The sequence below is a fragment of the Symphodus melops genome, assembly GCF_947650265.1.
Source record: "Symphodus melops genome assembly, chromosome: 20".
Classification (NCBI taxonomy): Eukaryota; Metazoa; Chordata; class Actinopteri; order Labriformes; family Labridae; genus Symphodus; species Symphodus melops.
This window is the reverse complement of record NC_136710.1, coordinates 10,764,116-10,770,558: the sequence shown is the minus strand read 5'-3', so window position 1 is coordinate 10,770,558 and position 6,443 is coordinate 10,764,116.

Sequence of the window (6,443 nt, the reverse complement as noted above, 5' to 3'; positions counted from 1 at the left end):
TTAAGATTCCTGTTTCGCTTAATATTTTTGCAATTTCAGTCTTAAGAATTAAATTCCATGTTGTTTTTTTCTGGTTGAAGTTTTTCGTGTTTTCTGTTTTGTTTTGTAATTTCTTATCCTTGTGTTTCTCTTTTCACTGTGCGCATTTCCCGAGTCTTGTCTTCAGTGTTTCCTGTGTTATTTTGTAGTCCACAGTGTTTCTGTATCGTTAGTCTCGCCTGTGTCTGATAACCCCAGTGTCTATTTAGAATCAGTGTTCCTTCCCTCTTGCTGTCAGTACATTGTTGAACGTCGGTGTATGTCAGATTTTCTCCTGTGATTCTTCTGGGCTCTCTGCATTTTTATCATGGATTTTTGTTGGACATTTTGAAGTAAGTTTTTTGGGGGGGTTTTGTTTAAATAATAGTTTTCTTTTCTGCACTTGGTTGCTGTGCTTGGTTTTTCTCATACATGACAAATGGACGTAGTCTCAGTGATCCACAGGTCTCTGAATTGGAGTTTTAAAGCCCATCGCGGAGGCCGCCATTTTGGAAATGCTTTCTCAAGCTAGCTTTCGGTCAACCTCGTAACAGGCAAAGACGCTGAGTGGAGGCGGGTCTTAAATCTCCTGACAAAGTGCTACAATACACCCATCTGTCAGTCAAAACAGACACACCCCTCACTACAAATAACTCTTATCCTTCATAAAAGTGATCCCCCCGCCGCAGAAACGATATGTCTCTACTTTTGTAGAGGTGGGCTCGATGCACAGCGCTGAAGCCTCATGAATAATTTTAATACCAGACTAGCCTAGAGGGTCGTCAGAGTCCTAAGTTAATGAATGAATCAAAAGGCACTAAACACTCAGTCGAGCTCCAAATATAAGAGCAAATCAGTGTTCCTACTTGTCTGAGTTCCATCAGCGCTATGTCAGAGCTTTGCTTTTGTTTGCTGCAGTGACATCACCGAACATTTACAGCTGCTGTAACAGCTTCTCTAATTGTTTAAAGTTAAGTTTAAGAAGATATTTATGCAGCAAAAGAAATTATCTGCAAATCTCGCAACATAATTCATAACAACTCAATAATCATTTGTGTTTTAACAATTGAAGCCGTACAGTATCAACATGAAGACGAGATAAATGCAAAGAAGTGTTTTACGTTGTTAAAGAACTTGAGGTGCTCTAGTGGAGAACTGAACTGAAGCTTATAGCTCGGACTCAACCTGAAACACTCGAACTCTGGAGACAGGGATTCTACTGGGACCTAGCTTGGATTCTTCATCTGTGATTCTGATTTGACTCGAACATTGGTGACCTGACTAGAACAATGAATAGATTATTCAAATGTTTACCAAGAAGGATTCTGGCCTATTTGCCCCCCTATTTTTTTTTTTTTATATTTAAATTGAATTAAAACAGTGAAAGTAATTACCTGCATAAAGTAACATTGTCCACTTTATCATTTAACCATCGTTTCAATATCTTGGTCCACTGCATCATTGTGCCCAATGATTCCATTAATAACATATAGTATTTTCCTCCACAACTATCCAGACTTGAGTTACTGACACCTGTTTGTTTTTAAATCCAGGTGTGTGATGTGCTGATCTCGTCCGGGGGGTTAGGAGGTTGCCTTGTCACATCTTAATACCTCGTGTTTCTGGTGAAAGAGAGCGAGAGTAAGAGAAAATGTTGTTGTCGAGCTCTGATTGGAATCCTGTCTTGGCTAATAGCAGGATTATGTCTGAGTCCCACTAAGCCTTCACTGCTAGGTTTTTATTCAGTTATATCCGGGGTATCTCCAGGCTTTTGTTATGGGAGTGCGGTAATGGGATGTGTGAAGGTAAACGTTGTCTGTGGGGAATGTGGTGGAGAAACAAAAAGGAAGGGAAAAACACCCAATGCTAAAAGTGGTCGAAACATTTGCACAAAACAATCAAAGCAACAAGATCTGCTATTGTTTATCGTCTGATTTTTTTTTTCCACTCATGAATAAACCCAGAGATTTGCAAGGTGCCAAAGTTAATCTGCTTTGCATAAATAAATTGCTAAGCAGCATCTGTTCCTCACACAAGCTTGAAATTGAAGTCAAGAAATCAGGAAATTACCCAATTATTCATACACTGGTGACAAACCTGCACATGTAAATGAAACGATAAAAACGGGCACTTTCTTTCCAGGAAAATGTGAGGCGAGGTGCGGAGGTGTCATGGCCGTGATAGTTTGAAGCGACCTTTGATTACACAGACAATCAGTGATGTTAGAGCCAATTTGAATACAGTCAAAGCTCTGTGGAAATAACCGCCAGAGTAAAGTGGGGTCTGAGTGTTGAATGAAGATCATATACTCAGTATGGATCAAGTGTGGCACACTCTGTCCACCAGGCTCATGTTTTTAGCCATGCTGTCTGTCATATGTTTCATTTATATTTACCATAGGGAATACAATAGTTGCTTTCACTTTTTTTAGCACCTAAATTGGGTCCAAAGTTTAGGTTACCCAAAATACTACCAAACCTTAACTTTTACATTGTATTTAAGTTAGCTAACATGTATCCTATTTGGACTTTTCTGTGCCTTTTATTGGAGAGACAGGACATTGGATAGCATCAGAAATCCCAAGAAAGTCTGGCGGAGTGGGGAATGACATGCAGGAATGGAGCCACAGGTCGGACCCGAACCCGGGCTATCCACCCTGCAGGCCGCAGCCTCCAACCACCTGGCCAATATTGCCCCTACATTGTATTTACCATTCATTGTGTATTACCCTAGCTAATTGCATTTTTGTTCATTCTTACGCCAATTTGCTTTTCACATATGAACCTGAATGGATTTTTTAAATCATTCCCTAAATACGTTTTACAGCTACAACGACTTTTTAATATGACGCATGACAAAATTTAGAGGTTTTCCGACCACGTCCAACTGGGAGGATACCCAGCGTTTGCTGGGTAGATTTATTATCTCATTTTGCCTGGGAATAGCTCAGAATCCCCCAGGAGGAGCTGGAAAACATTGCTGGAGTGAGTGAGGGAAGCCTGAGTTGACATCATTCGCCTGCTACCACCGCGACCTGACTTTGGATAAGTGGAAGAAAATCAATAGATGGATGGATGACAGAATTTTTTGTGCCATTATAGGATAGACAGGATAGTGGAAAGAGACTGACATCAAGGAGAGAGAGTGGAGACAGACATACTGGAAAGGAGCTACAGGTCGTTTGGTACAGAGGACTACAGACTCCGTAGACAGGACATAAGACCGCTGCACCACTAGCACCCAAATGGACAAAAGGACATTTAAAACACAAAACTATTTCCTTTTAAATGGAAACATGATTGGGACTTTGTCATAGTTAACATTTCACATCAGTGACACACAGCTAAGAACTGTACACCACCATGTGTAGGTGGAGGACCTTGATCTCTTAGTCAGCTAACAGTCGAAATTCAGTTGAGAGTGGGTTGTGCAATTAAGGAGTTAATGTAGTGGTACCAATTTGGAGGCCACAGAAATAGATTCCCAGCTGACTCCCACAACCTTCATTCCAGTCCAGCTGTTTTAATGAAACCACCAGCCATTTTTAAAGTCTGAGATGTGTGAACATAAAATGTCTATGCGGTAGTTTTCCAAGTGAGCAGCTAGTGAGTCTGTCCTTTGTATCTGTGTGTTTTACAGGTGACACATTTCATCTCATCAAAACTGTGACTCATCGTCCCTGGGAGGGGTCCAGGAGTTTGGGGGGCACTAACACCAGCACATGTGTACATGCCAATAAACCCAACAACTTGCAATTACTGTTAACATGCTTGAATGCACAAACACTCACCCGAAGGTGTTTACTCACACTAGGGGCACCAAACTGATGAAGGCTGCTAAATGGTTTCAGGGGGGGAAGGGCCCTAAAACATGCCACAGATTCTACTTTTATAGGAGCCCACGGGTAATGTTCACATGGCCCAGAAACAACACCCCTGCTCGCACATGCAAAAACACCCTTTTTGCTGCCACATCACATCATGCCAACAAGCTATGTAAAGTGCATCCTTTCGAATGACTGCGGTGCATTAATCCAGTGCAGGTGCACTCATGATTAACTGACTGGGGATTATGAGCTGGAGCGGAACAATCAAGTAAAGAAAGGTCACAACACTGTTGGGAACAAGGATCCGGTCCCCGGCGCTGAACTTAAGCTTTTTCCCAGTCTGAGTTTTGCTCTGGTTTGGGCTGGTGGCCCCGCAGGCTGCCTTAAATGGGTCGGTGTGAGCCTTCAGAGCACTAGAATCATCCCTGAGACCTGCAGCAGAACAGTAAGTCATCTAGTGCTTATTTTATCTTACGTAAATGATGTGTTAAATTTGGCATTTGCAGTCATGGTAATGTTCTCCCTAGACTATAAAATGTGCTGGGATTAAGTCTGTGTTATGTGAATATAAATGTGCATTTAGTGCAGAAACTGCCTGAATGTAATGAATGAAATGTGCAATCGAGGGAAAGATTTGTAGCTTCTTGTACAGCTTCTTGCTAGTCAGCTGTCATTCGTGGTGTGTGTATTGATTTGGAACAATGAGAACATGGTGTCTTACTACTGTATTTGTCAGCCTCTCCCCACTTATTTCTGTCTATACCATAATATATTTTAAAAGCTTGACCTTTACCTATTTCTTACCTTTAAATTAGGAACCTTTCAGGTTAGAAATGAGAGACATGGCCTTAAAAATGCACAAGTTCTGAGACGAATTGAAAGTGATTCTCTTCATCGGTATTGCCAAAGCTCTCATATGAAACATCAGCCAAGGGCCTTACGCGTTCAAACACTTGATGCATCTTTTATATGATCATAACTTAAAGCATTAGTGCAGTGGGATGAACTTAAGGTTCAGGCTACTGACACACTCTTCATCAGATTCAGAGAAATGCTCGCTGCTGCCCACTAAACACTGAGACTGAGAGGGGGTGGAAATATATGGTTCAGCATTTCCCCCTCACAAGAACAGCACAGTAATCAATTCCGTTTAGTACAAATCCAATGCACTTAAACTTCCAGCGTGAATAACCAGAGGCTGCAGAGCAGAGGTACATTTATCGATAAGGCAATTAATTCAACCCCCCCTTCATTCACACAGGGCAGCTGCTGCTTCAACCCCAATCCTCAGCAAAGGACATCCAGCAGCTTTTTTTCTAAAATAAGTAGTCCACAATACATATTAGGAAGATATAATTAATTCAAAAAAGTCAAAATCCCCAAAAATTTAAAGCATACTGTAAACCTAATTTTACTGTTTTGCTTTTGATTTAAGCTCGCTGAATGTGTTTAAATGGAAAACGGGTGACAACAGTTCCAGGTAAATTTCAATTAGCAATTATAGCCTGTGTGAAAGCAAGTACGGAAAAAATTTTAGAGTAGGAACTTCGAGTTTACCTAACGTCTAATGTTACATTTTTTTTATAATTTAAGTTTAAGCTTCTTAAGTTTTTGCAGAAAAAAGAGCATATGTTTAACTTTGGTAAATATGTAGCCTACTCAGCGAGGTACATCTACAAAAAAAGGCTAATTTAACCTACTTCAGCAATGTCTACATGTTGTGAAAGAAAACTGGGAAAAATTGCTAAATTCAACATTTACAGTACATTCCTAGCAAGTTAAGCTAGCTCAAAGTGTCATTTAAGCTAGCACACATTTACAGTTTGACTTAAAAAGGAATGCTAAAACATTTTTTGTTAATTGTCTGTTAATTATGCAGTAGGTATTAATGTCCTAAACTCTTGAGGAAGAAAATGAGCCGAATCATCAGGAAAGAACTTTAAGCTAGCCTTGCCTCCGACACGGCCTACGTTTCAGTCACTTCTATTATTAGCATCACAAAGCAAAACAATAGTTTAGCTTATCATTGTAAAAATGTCAACCTATTTTATCATTTGCCATGTACACCTTATGTGACTTTTGCGACTGAGTGTAAGGCAAATGGCAGTTAGCCTACCATTAAATAATTGTAAACTTTACAGCTGAATGATATAATCATTAACTTAGCGCTACTAAGTCCTTTGTGTGACAGGTTAAAGTGAAAATGGAAATAAAGGTATAGTCAGTTGTTTGTTGCAGCTTGTAAACAAAAGATGTAAACTTGGACCCTCCTCCTGAGCTCATTGCACTCTTGAGTAGTGTGTAGGCCTACATGTAGTGCTTGTACCTACACTGTGAGCTACAGCACACTCGCACAAGCTATCCGTCTGTGTTTGGCACCAATCTGTTTAACAGAAAGCAGACAAAACTATGCATTGGCTGGTAAAACCAACCCAAGGTTCAACCTATTTTTGCGAGCTTTATTTGCTTCAGGTCTACCCTCACTGTGGGGATATTTTTTTCTTCTTCGGTGCTATGTCCACGACCCCACGTCCATCATAATTTCCAGTTTGAATCAAGTCCAATGACTGAATTGCCCAGAAATGTCCCAGGTAAACCA